General features: G+C 40.8%; 1 pseudogene; it reads right to left on the bottom strand.

Annotated features, from left to right (window-relative positions):
• Positions 1–372: 372 nt before the first annotated feature.
• LOC101042788 (presenilin-2 pseudogene) lies at positions 373–12,681 on the bottom strand (annotated as a pseudogene).
• Positions 12,682–17,291: the final 4,610 nt, after the last annotated feature.

The raw sequence follows: 17,291 nt of genomic DNA, 5'->3' as shown, positions 1-17,291 counted from the left end.
ACTACAGGCACGCGCCACCACGCCCAGCTGATTTTTTGTATTTTTAGTAGAGACGGGGTTTCACCATGTTGACCAGGATGGTCTCGATCTCTCGACCTCGTGATCCACCCTCCTCTGCCTCCCGAAGTGCTGGGATTACAGGCTTGAGCCACCGTGCCCGGGCCAGCTTCATGGGATTTTGCATCTTCTTTTTTTTATTTTTTTATTTTTTTTATTTTTCTGCTTCCTCCTCACCAAGTAAACACATACTTTTTAAAAAATTTTTTTAAGGAAAGAAAAGTCTTAAAAATATATGGCACTGGAGTGTAGAACGATACAGCTCCATCCAATGTCAATTCCCTGCAGCTTGCAGCCTGTGGCGCACTGCGTCCTTCAGATGTAGAGCTGATGGAAGGCCAGGGTGTCCATGAATGGCCCACCAGGTTGTCCGCGGAGAAGTAGAAGGTGAGCCCGAAGGTGTTGGAGTTGGGGAGGGCGGGCAGCGCCTTCTTGAACACAGCAAGCAGCATGAAGGTCAGACACAAGCCAATGAGGATCGCAACGAAGCAGGCCAGCGTGGTGTTCCAGTCCCCGCGGCCCGTGGCCGCTGCCTTGCCCACTGGCACACCCTAGAAGATGAAGCGACCGAGGCCGAGCTTCGTGCCCATTTCTTCCTCTTCTTCCAGCTCCTCCCCTGGGTAGCCAGTCAGGGGAGGCTCAAAGACTTCAGGGTATGAAGGCTCCCCAAAACTGTCATAGGAGCCTTCTTCCATTTCAGGGTTGTAGGCGAGCCAGCCGGAGGGCACCCTGAGAGGAGGGCTGCAGCTTCTCCATGCCCACCGTCCACACCATGGTGGCTAAGTACATCAGGGCAGGGAATGGGCGCGTTTCTCTCCGGGGCAGTTTCTACAAGCATTCTCGGAGGCCCTTTGGGACACAGCACGGCCATGAGATCGTACACAGAGATGGCGCCCAGGATGGCCCACGCGGATCCCTCTGGGAGGTACTTGATGACCACCAAGGCCATAAGGGCGCCATCACGACGAGGTAGGCCTCCCGCAGCACCAGGGGCCTGCCCGTGGATGCCCACCATGTCCACCGCCCCGAACTTCCCGACGGTCAGCAAGAGGGTGGTCCACGGCCGCGCCGTGGGTCTTGAGCACTTCCCCAGGGTAGATTCAGGTGAGGAGAGACAGCAGCAGCAGGGCAGACAGGATGGACCGGCCACGGAGGAGCCTGCAGCAGCGCCACCAAGGAGACAGTCCCAGCCGCGATGACGCTGATCCGGACGAGCGTTTTGAGCTCGGAGTCCAGGGGGCGCGGGCCCACCGAGGGCGTGTCCTCGGTGAGCGGCGGGTAGACGAGCTGCCCGTTCTTCTCCGCGCGGAAGCGCACGGACTGGATGGCGGCCACCACCACGACCGCGCGCAGTGGGAGCACGAACGGCGGGATCGCGCGCTTTGCCCCCGTTTGGGGGTCAGCTCCACCTCCTGGGAACGTCGCTCCACGCCGGGTCAGGGTCCCCCGCAGCGTTCACCGGGTCGTCCTGGCCTCTCCACGGCGCTGCGTTCTCTCGGTCCTCCGGGCCGCGCCGGCTCTGCTGGCCCGAGCAGGGCGAGGGGCTCCTGGCCGGCCTTAGGGACGGCCGCGGGTCACACACTCCCCGTCGGAAGCCGGGAATGGGAGCAGAGCCCCGCCTCGGGAGGCACCGGACACCGGAGCCGCGGAAAGCTTTGGATCCGGACGCCTGGGCTCTCCCGCGCAGCTGGCTGGACGGACGACGGCCCCGGCTTCCAAAGAGGGCGGCGCTGGGTCTCAGCACATCACTGTCTATGGTCACGCAGCTCCCTCGGTTTGTGCATCCGTAAAATTAGGGGTGGAGACCAGCTTGTGTCTGAGGTTCCCTCGGCTCCGAAAGCTTGCTTCTGGCTGGCGGCCCACAGCTGCAAATGCCTGCTCCAGAGTTCGCGCCCCTGGTGCAGCGCGCAGCTGGACCCCACACCGGCCCAGGCCCCTCCCTGCGTCCACCCAGGGGATTCTGCATTTTCTTAGTGCCAGGCTTAGAATCTTTTCACACACACACACAAAAAAAAATTAGCATGACAGTTCCATGTATTGCAAAGGACATAGATTTCACAGTCAAATTAATCTGGGTTCAATTCCACCTTGGGTACTTACTGGCTGTGATCTTTTAAGTTACTTAAAATTTGTAATTCTGATTCTCCTTATCTAGAAAATAGGTTGCTAATATTTATTGCTGTGTAAGGGTAACCAATTAATCCAATATAAACAAACACTTAAAATTTTGAAGCATTCAACAAGCGATAGCTACATTTTATTAAACAATTTATAAATTTAAAATGATTAACTTTAGATTGCTGGAGTTTAATGGGTGATGACTGAATAGGCATATTGGTAAAGTCCTTGCTTTTTTTTAGTGTGCTTATGTGTAAATATGGTTATACAAATTACCAGGAAACATAATGTAATCTTAAAAAAGGTGAAACTGAATCATTAAATATAAGCCCAATCAAAAATAAAAGTAACGTCACATATATCAACTGACACATTTAGGTCACAACAATCACAAAATGGTTGAATTCTGGTATTAGAAAGAAATGAGGAAGAAAATTAACATGTATACAATAACAATGGAAATACAATTCCAAAGATACTAAAAAAAATCCTACAAAAATACTAAAATAATGTTAAGGCAACACTAGCAACTTTTAAATAAGCATAAAAGAAAAAGCAATTTTAGTATTCTTAAGATGGAAGTTAAAAAGTAGAGGGTAGGCCGGGCGCGGTGGCTCAAACCTGTAATCCCAGCACTTTGGGAGGCCGAGGCGGGTGGATCACGAGGTCGAGAGATCGAGACCATCCTGGTCAACATGGTGAAACCCCGTCTCTACTAAAAATACAAAAAATCAGCTGGGCATGGTGGCACGTGCCTGTAATCCCAGCTACTCAGGAGGCTGAGGCAGGAGAATTGCCTGAACCCAGGAGGCGGAGGTTGCGGTGAGCCGAGATCGCGCCATTGCACTCCAGACTGGGTGGGTAACAAGAGCGAAACTGCGTCTCAAAAAAAAAAAAAAAAAAAAAAAAAAAAAAGTAGAGGGTAGCAGTAAATGATTAAAAGCATGAATCCGGGTTTTTTTTTAATTTTTTTAAACCGCACACACTGGATTAAACTATATATAATCGATTGAATTGGTTTCTTTTCTTTTCTTTTTCGCCAGAGACAGGGTCTTACACTGTGGCTCAGGCTGGAGTGCAGTGGTGCCTCAGCCTCCTGAGTAGCTGGGGCTACAGGCATGCTCCACCTCACCCGGCTAATTTTTTTGTTTTGTTTTTAGTAGAGACAAGATTTCCTTATGTCTCCCAGGTGAGTCTCGAACTCTTGGTCTCAGGTGATCCTCTGGTCTTGGCCTCTTATAGTGCGATGCTTACAACTGTTAGCCACGCTGCCAGGCCTATGTCTCAGTTTCTTTGTACATAAAATGGAAATAATAATATCTATTGCACAGATACATTATAAAAAATAAAATATATCTAACGATCTTAGCATTGTATCTAACATTTTAATCATGCAAAATCATTTAATGGTAGTATTGTTATTTCTAGTTTCAGAGACTGAACTAATGTAGCCTATCCTACATTAGCATATCAATGATTAATACTGTTCTCGATGCCATGTGCTTATAAAACAGCTGAAAATACTAGAATTGAAGGGTGTGAAGATTTCAGGAAATTGGATTTTTAAATAAGTTTCATGCAAGGTGAAACCCTAGTTTGAAAGATCATCAGAATGCCTTTAGGCTAATTTGATTGTCTAGCATTTATTCCCAAGACTAAATAAAGGCAGACAAATCATCACAAAGGTAACATGCCTAATAGCCATAGGTCACGCCCCAGGCAATCATATGCAGTAACCAGTAACCACTCATTCCCTTCGTTAGATGGTAAGTAGAAGGCAACGGGCATTTTGGGTGATAATGAGAGAAAAGCTTGAAAAATACAGGGAGCTGTGGCTCACGTCTGTAAACCCAGCACTTTGGGAGCCTGAGGCAGGAGGACCACTTGTGGCCAGGAGTTCGAGACCAGCCTGGCCAACATAGCGAAATGCTGTCTCTACTAAAATATCTAAAAAATAGCTAGGTGTGGTGGCTCATGCCTTTGTAATCCCAGCTGTCCCGGAGGCTGAGGCATGAGAATCACTTGAGCCTGGGAGGTGGAGGCTGCAGAGAGGTGAGATAGTACCACTGCTTGCTATCCTGGGTGACAGTGAGACCTTGTTTCAAAACAAAAACAACAAATACACACACACACACACACACACACACACACACACACACACATATATAAATATTTATTTATCTATATTAACAGGTATGTATATATAGGAGCCAGTTGATAGAAGGCCTTGGTCTTGATAAATGTATGTAGAAAGATTTCATTTCCTAACCAGATGTATGTTACATCTGGAAGTAGTTACCTCTCTCCAAGAGAGGTTCATGTTCAAAATGCCATCATGTAACATTACGAAAGAAACTTTTTTTCAATATGAATTTAGTGATACAAATTGATTACAGTATTCTTTCAGAATAAGCTCATCATTTTAGACACCCTTATAAGACCCTAATATACTGACCTTTCTTTGGTTTCACGTTTATTTGAATTACCACTCACAAAAAATTTAAGAACTTAATAGCAATATCAATAAAGCTTTTAGAGTTTATCTATCTGAGAAATTTCAAACGGTACTGTCATCTCAGGTCACACTACTACTGTATCAGAATTTTTAATTCTTAAAAAAAAAATGGATCTGCAAATGGAAAATTAGGAGTATAATAACAAGTTTAAGGCTTTGGGTTCAATCAGTGATATTTAAATCACAAGGATATTCAAGAATTAAATCTTTCTTACATCACATATGCAACAGCAGAAATAAAATAGTTTTCACCTTGAAAATGTAGAACTCATTATTGTGAGACTACAGTTATATTTGAAAAGTTGTCAGATATTCATCAGTTTCTCCAAATTTAGAACACTTGGATGTTTGTATAATCATAATTTTAATTTCCAGGCAGATGCTTAATGGGTGATTATTTTTAAAAGATGATGACCTCAACAGCCAAGGAATAGGTTCATGGGATAGAAAGGTTGGCGAACAGCACACATCTGTTGGTTATATATTCTGGAGACGTTACATTTGTCCTTAGTCTTCATCTGTCAGACTCAAATTTATTGCAAGTAGGATTCTAGCAGAAAGCAGGTGCTGTTTTTGTATCCGTATGTAATATTTTATGTCTTTAGGTAATAAAATAATATAATATGGCATCTCACCGAAATGTATGTGGTGTATGTTCCTGAGAGCCTTACAGTTCCTTGTACCTGTCGCCTGTTGCATGAAGTACCTTAGAGAATTTCAGGGGACATACCCGAATACTTACATTTATTTTTAATTTTAAAAAAGCTTTGGTAGCCCATTTGGTTTTGACCAGCTTTTAGGCTAGACTAAATTATTTTCTTACCTATGTAACGGATTTTGAAGACTGCATTTTAAGCAGATCTTTAGTTTAAATAAATCACTGCTCTCTACACAGTACATGGCACTGCTATTATTCATAAACTCTTTGAGGGCAGAGGTCTAGGCCTAGCATTTAGTACTGTTTATGGCAGATAGTCATTTACATAATGATTAAATAGCTTTATTGACCAAATCAATGGAGTTTGCAAATACAGTGTTAATTGTTACTGCATAGTCTATATTCAGAACACATTAAAATATACAGTGTCTACATAACATGGGTAAATGCTTGGAAGTGTAACTCGTTTTCCTGTACTTTAGCTGATTTTTATGGAGAGTTATAGCGGAATGCTTTAAATTCCAAAAATTCATTAGCAATTCCTCTTCATGTTTGTGATTTGAATTGTGACTTTGGTAAAGGTTACAAAGAGTTACAGCATTTCCCCTATATTTTATAAAAAAAGAGAAAATAACTTCCTTGTTAGTCCCTTTATTGCAAGTGTGCTACAATCAACCTAGAATGTGCAATTGTCCTTACTGGTAGTTCTTTAATTTCTGAAATTCTTCATTTTCTAATGAGTAGGACTCTTTCTAGAATTTTATCCTTTATCCATCCACAATTATAAATGATCATACGTTTTATAGAATTATACTTTGTTTACGTTCTGACCTAAAAAACCTGAAATCTCTTTTTCACTGCCATTAGCAAACACAGAGATATTTTTAAAAGAAATTAGACAAATTCATCCTTTTCAATACTACTTTTAACTATTTTGTGTTCATTTTTCTTTATTCTTTCTTCAGTTAATCTTGCTGCATCAATCATATATTCTATGTAGTCTACATTTATAGTAAAATATCAAAAATAATCTCAAATTCAGCATAGTTTGATCAATTAAGTTTGTTAACATTTTCTAGGTTTACATTTTTTATATCTTGGCTAACAAACCAGAATGCTGAACTTTTTACATGCTGTTTACTTGACAACAAATAAATACGTGGAAATGTGCCTATATGTGAGAGAGGGCTTAAATCTGATTCTGTCTTGAGTGTCTGTGAGCTTTGAAATTTCCATAGTTCTCTGATTTGTGTCATTTCCCTGCAATATGCTAAATAGAAAATTTTTAGTTAGGGGAAAGCATTTTAGCCATTGAAGGGCCGTAAGGCTGTGTGCTAACAAAAAAGCAAGAGACAAACAGAAAATCTTATTAATCACTGTGGCAAAAAAATGATTTTCATAGTCAAATTTGGGTTATAAGACTGGATAAGAGATTTTCAAGCTAGCATACTACTCTAGACTGAACGTTTCTGCTTCTCCCAAAGTTCATGTGTTAATGCTCTCATCCCCAATATAACAATAGGGGCTTTTAGGAGATGATTAGGTCTTGGGTGGAACCCTCAAAAACGGGATTAGTGGCCTTGTAAAAAGAAACACAAGAGAGCTTTTCTCTCTCTCTGCTTTCTGCCATGTGAGAAGACAGCCAACTGCAAACCTGGAAACAAGTCTTCACCAGACACCTCCAGACCTTCTGGCACCTTGGTCTTGGAATTCCCAGCCTCCAGAACTGTGAGAAATAAATGTTTGCTGTTTAAGCATCAGCGTATTTTTTATAGCAGCAAAAATTGACTAAGACAGGTATCATCTAAGGAATCCCCCTCCCATTTTTTTTTTTTTATCTCTGAACCTGAGTTTAAAGAGACCTGTGTCCATAATTAAGGCATCTGACTGAAAGAGAATTTCAATGCAAGAGCAATAGACTGACATTTGTTTTTACTTAGTTCTATTTCTAATAAACAAAGTGACTGACCTTCATTTTTGTTTTCTTCAAGAATGATGTTAGCAAGTGCCAGACGGAACAAGGAAAGACATTGCCTACAACAGAGTTTTTTAAAAGGCAGAAAAGAAAAGTGATCACGTGTGTTCCAATTCTGCTCCATCCAAAATGTGAGAATACTGCTAGATAAGTGTGGGTTATGTGAAGCTTGAGGGCTGGGGCATCCTGACAATTTTAAGGACTCAAAACATATGATCTCAGAGCCACCCCTGGGTCAGCTTCAGGTATGAGGTAAGCACCTTGTTGATAACAGAAGGAGACTCTGAGGCTTAGTAGTGCCTTTTTTTTTTTTTTTTTTGAGACGGAGTTTCGCTCTTGTTACCCAGGCTGGAGTGCAATGGCGCCATCTCGGCTCACCACAACCTCCGCCTCCTGGGATCAGGCAATTCTCCTGCCTCAGCCTCCTGAATAGCTGGGATTACAGGCACGCGCCACCACGCCCAGCTAATTTTTTGTATTTTTAGTAGAGACGGGGTTTCACCAGGATGACCAGGATGGTCTCGATCTGTCGACCTCGTGATCCACCCGCCTCGGCCTCCCAAAGTGCTGGGATTACAGGCTTGAGCCACTGCGCCCGGCCAGTAGTGCCTTTTTTCACTTCTCAGGTCGTAGACAAAAGGTTGCAGATATTCTGGCAAATAATATTCCAAGTAAGTGTGCAATGGTGGTATGAAATGGCTCTGTGCCTGCAACAGACCACGTGAACTGGGGAAGATAAGTCACAGCCAGATTCCAGAGCCTTGTAGCACCAGCAACACCTGGCACCTGGGAAAGCCACCCAGTTTAAATCGTCAAGAACCTAACCAGGTCGGAATTACAGGGTGAATAAAGTTCCTCTACTTCCTCCTTCCGTCTTCCATGTAGAGGATACAAGCCCAGGGCAGAGTGAGGATATGTAAAAAAGAGACTGAGCAGCTGAATATTTATTTTCTATATCACACTGAACAATGCCTTTTGAAGTTTTTTCAGTTACAAGACTGAGCCACATTTAAAGCAGAAGATGAAAAGTTTTATTTTGTTCTTACCTTCTCTAGTAAATCACGGCAAAAACTTCTGAAGACGATCAAATCAGCTACATATAATTAAAACAATATTTTCCTGAATCTCTGAATTGTTTGAAGTTCATGCCAGTGCTTTGCATTAAAATGCATGTTTCTATTGAAAAACACAATCTTGCAATTTAGTCGTATTTGTCACAAATACTATCTGCATGTAAAGTCTCAGATGCTCCTTTTCAGAAGAAAGGTTTTCTTGATGGAGCTAGGCCCTAGGCTTTTAACCAGTTCTCATCCTAAGCAAGCATTAAATATAGGTTTTTTATCTACAAGATTTTCATAGAAGCCATATTGCTTGTCTATTTACACACACAACTTCTCTCAGTGCTGATTTTTTCAGACGCACCTGCCTGCTTACACTCACTGAGAACTCAGAGGTTGAGAGTGAGTCCTTCTCTAGACAAGCACTATATACCAACTAGCTTCACAATGATATTGCTTTTCTGAACACTACGCAGGGACCTATCTTCCCCTGTATAACACACACATACACATACACACACACATGCACAGTCTATTCCTAAATTTGTATAAATTATTATAAAGCATAATTATATTTTAGAGGTAAATCATCTAAACATCAGAAGAAAAATATCATGTCATTTGAAAAATACTATAAAGATTAATTTAGAAAAAAATTGGATTTACACTAAACCATCATGAAAGCAATTTTATTAATTGAAAAGTGTGCTTTTCTGTATATAGATTTTTTCACATTTTTTATAAAGGAAAAGTTAAGTGTTAGCTCTAAAATCCATTTGAAATGCGGTTTTGATAGCTTTCTTGTTTTCTACTGTGACATATCACATGCTCACCATGGGCATTTCCTAACTCAGCCTTGGAATCAAGCAATTTTTAAAAGATTATGATTCTTATTAGGAAAAATGTTGCCTAGATGGTCTTTTCAGTGGTCTGAGCTACAAGATATGCATATTTCGAGAGAAAATACATTATTAGTTCTTAGTTATACTTATAATTCAAATTAAGGGCCAGATAGATGTTATTAAACTCATCCATCTTACAATTATATTTTCCCTTTTCTAGTTTTCAATAACACTGACACAATTATTTATTCAGTTTATCCCACAGCACATACACACACACACACACACACACACACACACACACACACACAGACACACACACACACATAGAGTAGACTTAAAATAAAACTAACATACTATCAGAAAAAAACAAACTGCAGAGAACAGTTTAATATTTTTTGAAGTTTTTTCTTGTTAGGGCAAATCTACAGTAGGATCCCTGTGTTTCAAAATCATTGTGTAACTATGCCACTAACTTGATATGCAATTTGATTCAGTTATTTCACTTTGATTTTAATAATTATGAATAGCCTTTTTTGAAATATAGTTTTTATGTGTTTAAGGTTCCAAGTCAAATTGACATACCAAGTAGATGCAGAGAATTCCAACCTCTATATTTTTCCTTTCTTGTTTCTCCACATGTACCATACCACTCCCCAACAACCGTAGGTAACTTTTTATTTTGATGGGATTTGTCCCATCTATTTCTGAAAAATATATATTTGGGGACCGTTTCAATTTACAAAATATTTAGGAACTGCCTACAGATTATGGCCAAGATAACAGGGTGTCAATTGGTATGGTTAGATTTCAGAGAAACACTTGGTGCTCTGGTGAAGTGGGATATCAACTACCTACAAGTAGCAGAGCAAATGTGTCAATATATTGAAAATAACGAAAGCCAGATTTCTCAACGGCAGAAAATATGGAAAAGGAAAGCCTGGCATGAACCTTGTGAACTGACTAGAAATTGTACACCTTGTTGTGACCTCTGGTTATAAATGTGTAAAAGTACTTATAGAAATAAATATAGACACAAATGTATATATACAGATATATTTCATACACAGCGTGTGTATGTATTTACACACATGCCCATACACCCACACAGATTTTCTAGCTCTCTCTAGTGATACCTCAATGCTGAGCACACTGGCCTCAATGAGAACACCTGGATTACTAAGTACCCATGTCTTGGAATCCAAATTTCACCATCTATTAAAAAGAACAAGGGCTTCTGGAAGAAACAACTGATCCAAGTTGAGGGGACAAAAGTGTTAGATGACCCTAGAACATCTTATTGTACCAGAAATTAAGAAAGGGCTCAAAGGGCAATTTAACATATCAACACGATATAGAAGTCAGTGCGACCGGGCTCCCAGCCAAGTCCGGAAGAAGTAGGTCATCAGAATGTATAACAAACTTACAGACTTCATCTCACTGTGTGGTTAAAATTGGTGAATGAACAGAGATGTATTGTAACTCAATGAATAGAGTAGAATTGCATGTGTTCATACACATAAAACAAATAGCAAATAAGAAAGAAAGGGATAGGAAAAGCCCATCTTTATAGTAGAATGTCAAAGATATATGCAGAAACAATAATGGAATTACATAGCCTCTATATGGTAACCACCACAGAAATAATTATTTCAAAATCTTCAATAAAATCATTTAAATAAATGAATTCCATGAAACATATTCAATGATATTTTTAAAAATCATACAGATAAAGAAACTGAAGCCCAAAAAATTAGAGTAACTTATTCAGGGTCATACTGGTAAGTGGGAGAACCAGGAAATGACCTGGCAGTCTGGCTTGGAAGACTCACCTGAACACACTCTAAAGCTTTATAAGTTATAAGTTAATAAATTATTGTTCACCAAATGTTATTGTGTTTTCTTGTGCTCTTCAAAACATATTTTATCTGAAAAATTCTTTCATGCAGTGACTTGAAAAATAAATTTAAAAATGTAACATTTCAGCTTACTGTATGAATTTGTCTAGGTAAAGATCAGATATTATTTAAAGGTTTTCTTTATTTTTAAACTTTTTAAATTTTTGTTGGTACATAGTAAGTGTATATATTTATGAGTATGTGCAATGTTTTGATACAGGCATGTAGTGCATAATTTTGCTTCATAATCTTAATAGCAGTTCTAAGTGGCAAGAAATTTTGATTCACTTTCGTGACAGTACCTAATCTTTGTAGGTAGCCCTCTTATTTTTTGGTAACATTTAAAATAAATTGACTGTAACTCAAAAGGGAGAGAGTGACTATGGATAAGTGAAAAGAAAGTCAATGAACTGGCTGCTGTGGTCTGGCTCAGATTCATCCCCTGTTAGGATAGTAAGCATTAATATTCTCTATATTAAAGGCTTGGATGGTTAAACATTTTGATCGAACTGTATTCTTTATAAAACGCATTAATCTTAATGATCAAATCTGCCTATACTGACAAAGCTTTTGGATAGCTGCTTATCTGTTTATTTTGCCTATTGACAAACAAGTGTGGTTACTACTGGAGATAACTGTTCAAACTACAGTTCCAGAGCGAGTGGGGGAATGTTAATTTTGTGAAGGATAGTCAACAAATGTAATTAATAGACAGAAGTTAGGCAGTAAGCCGGAGAATAGTTGCTTTACTGGATTTAGTTGAAGAAATAAGCAGCTAATAGGAAAGTAGTATTGAGACGTTGAAACAAAGATCTGTATAGAAAATGTAGAAAATAAGAAAATGCTAAAAGAATGAAGCTAGCACCAGACTACTGATATCTAATAAAGCAGAATTTAAAATGGAAACATTTATGCTCAAAAAGTACTATGAAATGAAAAAAGTAACAAGTAGAAAACTACTCCTAAGATTGTGATGGATCAGAAGCACTCAGCACTCACCTCCTCAACAGAGTGACTAAAACAACAAATAGACAACCAAACGTGAAATAGGACATCCCTTCAACAGAGTCATTGGGACGGGGGTGGCTGCTGGTTGCTCTGAGCTCATCCCAGGCCTCTGGGTCTCAGGGTCACTCCCATTCTGACTGTGCAATCACCAAAACACACGGAGGACCCAGCGCCCAGCGCTCAGCCCAGGACACAGTTGAGCCCACGTCCAGCCTAACGCCAGCCCACGACCTCACTCCTCAGACTTGGTCTGACCCTTCTATCGCTGAGGCCCAAGTGCCTGGCATCCCTGACCTCCAAGCCCCGCCCGGGCCCTCTTTCCTTCCACCCACCCCTCCGGCCTTTTGCCCGCAGCCTCCGTCCCTGCAGAGTGAAGGCACAGGAAAGCCCTCTGAGGCAAAACGACAGGATTGTTTGGGGCTTCAGGCCCCTGGAGTGGGTAGAGGGGCTTCCACACCTAGAGAAGGGGTTTTCTGCAGGGACGGCAGCTGCTGACCCGATCCCTGTGTTCTGCAGGGACGGCAGCTGCTGACCCGATCCCTGTGTCCTCATCCAGCCTTTGGCTTCGGTGGTCCTTTTTTCCCCCTTTGGTTGTCTTAGTAACATTTCTTTTCACACCCCCTACCCACAAAATGAAACAAAAGAAAAACACTGAAGTTAAGAAAAAGTGACATAGACCCTCTGAGACACGGAGAGGAGGTGGCAGCAGGGTGAGAAAGCAAGGCGGCCAGCAGGGATCAGCTCCGAGACGACAGGGGTCCCGCCGCGGGGCGGAGGTGCACGAAAGATGCCCAGCTGTTCATGTTGCCGTCCCAGACGCCTGTGATTCCGACTGCAGGAGAAGTCAGTCCTCCCAGATCCTCAGCTTATCACAGGGAGCGGCTGGAGTTCACCGACTGCATGGTCCCAGGCAGAGAATCCATGCTGTGTCCCCTCAACCTCTGAAGACTCAGACTCCGGCAGCCGGTGTCCTTTCTCAGAATGCAGCCACCGCCAAACGATACCCTCTCCTCAGGACCAATAGTCCTTGCATCTCTACACCTTTGGAGCCCCGCTGACATCCTCTGGCATCTACCAAGAGGGCTGCAGTGTTGAAACATGAACTAGACCCAGCAGCGCAGTCATGTCTCCGGCACTCAGGCTCACGTAGTGCCCCATGCCCCAGGAAACAGACAGTCCAGCACGTCAGGGAGTCTTCTCCCGGGACACAGAGAGACAACACGTTCTCCAGATTACTGCTATTGACCCCACGCTTTTCCGAGGTGGAACCACTGCATGCCAGTGTGTACCAGCCAGCGACTCAAGGATCAGGTCACAGTGGGGCCTGCTGCCACTGTGATTGGTGTGTATGTGCCCTCTGGGGCCTGAAAAACAGTACGCCTGGGACCCACTATCATTCCAGTGATGGGGCTTTTGTGCAATCGCACGTGCTTCCTAACCACCCAAACACTGGCCTGCTTAGAATCCCTATGCAAGGCAAACCATCCCACAGCCTCCACAAACGATTACAGTCTAAGCCACTGGGGAACGTGCTGGCACCACTGATGTTGATAACAGCCAAAAACCCTTATGTTGAGAATGCACAACTAGGCCTACCTTGAACCACAGCCAAACATGCTACTCAACTGACACTCCAGATATATCTACAGGAAAAAGTCTTTTCCTACGTTAAGCTACTCCATACAATTAAAAGAACTGACTTTTAATTTGCAGATATCAATGCAGGGGCACAGCAACATGATAAAGCCAGGAAACATGACACATCCAAAGGAACACGAAAATTCTCCGGTAAAAGAATCCACAAAGAAGGAAAAACATAAAATGACTGAAACGGAATAAAAGTAATAATACTAAGGAAACTCAGCAAGATACATGGGAACACATATAAACAGTACAAAGAAATTAGGAAGACAGTTCATGCTCTGAATTAGAAATTCAGTATAGTCTTCATCAGAGGAAACTAGATACTTATTTTCTTTTAAGTTCTGGGATACATGTGCAGAATGCACACGTTTGTTACATAGGTAAACCTGTGCCATGGTGGTTTGCTACCGCTATCAACCCATCACCTAGGTTTTAAGCCCCACCTACCTTAGCTATTGATCCCGATGCTCTCCCTTCTCACGAAATCCCCCCATCCTGACGGGCCCCAATCTCTGTTGTTTTCCACCCTGTGTCTGTGTGTTCCCATTGTTCAACTTTCCCTTGTAAGTGAGAACACGTGACGTTTGGTTTTCTGTTCCTGCTTTAGTTTGCCGAGGATAAGGGCATAGAGCTCCATCCATGTCCCTCAATGAGATCACAAAAAGGATGTAATCTCATTCCTTTTTATGGCAGCATAGTATTTCAGGATGTGCATGTACCACATTTTCTTTATCTAGTCTATCATTGATGGGCATTTGAGTTGATTCCATGTCTTTGCTATTGTGAATACTGCTGCAGTGAACATACACGTGCATGAATCTTTATACTATACTGATTTATATTTTGGGGGGTATATATCCAGTAATGAGATGGATGGTTCAAATGGCATTTCTGGTTCTAGATCTTCAAGGAATTGCTACACTGTCTTCCACAGTGGCTGAACTAATTTACATTCCCACCAATAGCATAAAAGCATTTCTTATTCTCCACAGCCTTGCCAGCATATATTGTTTCTTGGCTTTTAATAATCACCATTTTGACTGGCATGAGATGGTATCTCAATGTGGTTTTGATTTGTATTTCTCTACTAATTAGCGATGTTGAGATATTTTCATATGTTTGTTGGCTGCATAAATGTCTTCTTTTGAGAAGTGTCTGTTCCTGTCCTTTGCCCACTTTTCAATGGAGTTGTATGTTTCTTTCCTATAAATTCATTTTATAGATTCTATATATTAGATCTTGGTCAGATGGATAGATTGCAAAACTTTTCTCCCATTCTGTAGGTTGTCTGTTGACTCTGATGACAGTTTCTTTTGTTGTGCAGAAGCTCCTTAGTTTAATCAGTTCCTACTTGTCAATTTTGGGTTTTGTTGCAATAGCTTTTGGCGTTTTTGTCATGAAATCTTTGCCCATGCCTATGTCATGAATGGTATTGCCTAGATTTTCTTCAAGGGTTTCTTATACCTTGAGGTTTTACATTTAAGTCTTTAATCCATCCTTATGCATTTGTATAAGGTGTAAGGAAGGGGTCTGGTTTCAATTTTCTGCTTATGACTAGCCAGTTATCCCAGCACCATTTATTAAACAGGGAATCCTTTCCTCATTGCTTGTTTTTGTTGGGTTTGTTGTAGATCCAATAGTTGTAAATGTGCAGTCTTACTTCTGAGATCTCTATGCTGTTCCATTGGTCTATGTGTTTGTTTTTGTACTAGTGCCATGCTGTTTTGGTTACTGTAACCTTGTAGTATAGTTTGAAGTTGGGTAGCACAAGACCTCCAGCTTTGTTCTTTTTTCTTAGGATAGTCTTAACTATATGGGGTCTCTTTGGTTTTATATGAATTTTAAAGTAGTTTTTTCTAATTCTGTGAAGAAAATAATTTTAATTTTATAGAAATAACATTGAATCCATAAATTGCTTTGGGCAGTATAGCCATCTTAATGACATATGTTGGTACGTAAAAATACTTCTGCTTTTTGTACATTGATTTTTATATACTGAAACTTTGCTGAAATGGTCAGATCTAGGAGCTTTTGGGTACACTCTTTGGGGGTATTTCTGGGTATGGAGCAATATTAACAATAAACAGAGATAGTTTGACTTCCTTTCTTCCTGTCTGGATGTCTTTTATTTCTTTCTCTTACATAATTGCTCTGGCTAGGGCTAGGAGAGGTGAGTGAGCATCATTGTCTTGTTCTGGTTCTCAATGGGGATACCAGCTTTGGCCCATTCAGCAGATTGTTGGTTGTGGTTTTGTGACAGACGGCTTTTATAATTTTAAGGTGTGTTTATTCAATGCCAAGTTTGTTGAAGATTTTGAGATGAAAGCATGTGGAATTTAACTGATAGATTTTTCGGCATTTATTGAGATGACCATGTAGTTTTTGTTTCTATTTCCATTTATGTGGTGAATAACATTTATTGATTTATGTAGATTGAACCAACCTTGCATCCCAGGTATAAAACCCACTTGATCATGTGCTGCTAGATTTGGTTTGCTAGTATTTTGTTGAGGATTTTTGCCTCTGTATTCATTAAGAATATTCAGCTGAAGTTTTCTTTTTTTGTTATATGTTTGCCAGGTTTTGACAACTGGATGATGCTGGACTCATAGAAAGAGTTATGGATGAATCCCACCTCTTCAATTGTTTGGAATAGTTTCAGTAGGAATGCTACAAGCTCTTCTTTATATGTCTTGCAGCATTTGGCTGTGGCTCCATCTGGACCTGGGACTTTTCTGATTGGTAGGCTTTTATTACTGATTGAGTTTTGAAACTCATTATTGGTCTGTTTAGGGTTTGAACTTCTTTCTGATTCAGTCTTGAGAGGTTGTTTGTTTCCAGGAATTTATTCATTCTTCAGAAATGAAGGAGAAATAAAGTCTTTTCCAGACAAGAAAAACTGGGGAAATTTATCAACAGTGGGTTGGCCACACAAGCAATACTTTAGACCGTCCTACATCTGGAAGTGAAAGAGTCATATTTAACTTGAAAATACAGAAGAATATAAAACTCACTGGCAGAGCAGATAGATAAATGAGAAAGAAAAGGAATAAAATGTTATTACTACAGAAGACCGCCAAACCACAAAAATAAATGACAATAGAGGAAGAAATGAAATGGATATATAAAACAATCAGAAAACAATGAAAAAGATAAGAGGATTAAAACTTCTTATTTATCAATAGCAACCCTGCATGTAAATGAATTAAATTCCCTAACTAAGTTGTAGACTGGCTGGGTGTATTTTAAAAAAACATGACAATATTATATGCTGCTTATGATGACCTCACTAAATCTGTAAAAAATCACATTGGCTGAAAGCAAAGGGATGGAAAAATATATTTCATGCTAATAAAACCAAAAGTGTGCAGGAGTGCTTATATCACACAAAACAGACGTTAAGTTAATAAAAAAGAGACAAAGAAGATCATTCTATAAATATAAAGGTATCAATTCAGAAAGAAGATATAACAATATATGTGCACCCAACACCAGGAGAGAATGAAATCCTTTTGTTT

Source organism: Saimiri boliviensis, chromosome 18 (assembly GCF_048565385.1).
Source record: "Saimiri boliviensis isolate mSaiBol1 chromosome 18, mSaiBol1.pri, whole genome shotgun sequence".
Taxonomy (NCBI): Eukaryota; Metazoa; Chordata; class Mammalia; order Primates; family Cebidae; genus Saimiri; species Saimiri boliviensis.
This window is presented reverse-complemented; position numbering and strand designations above follow the sequence as displayed.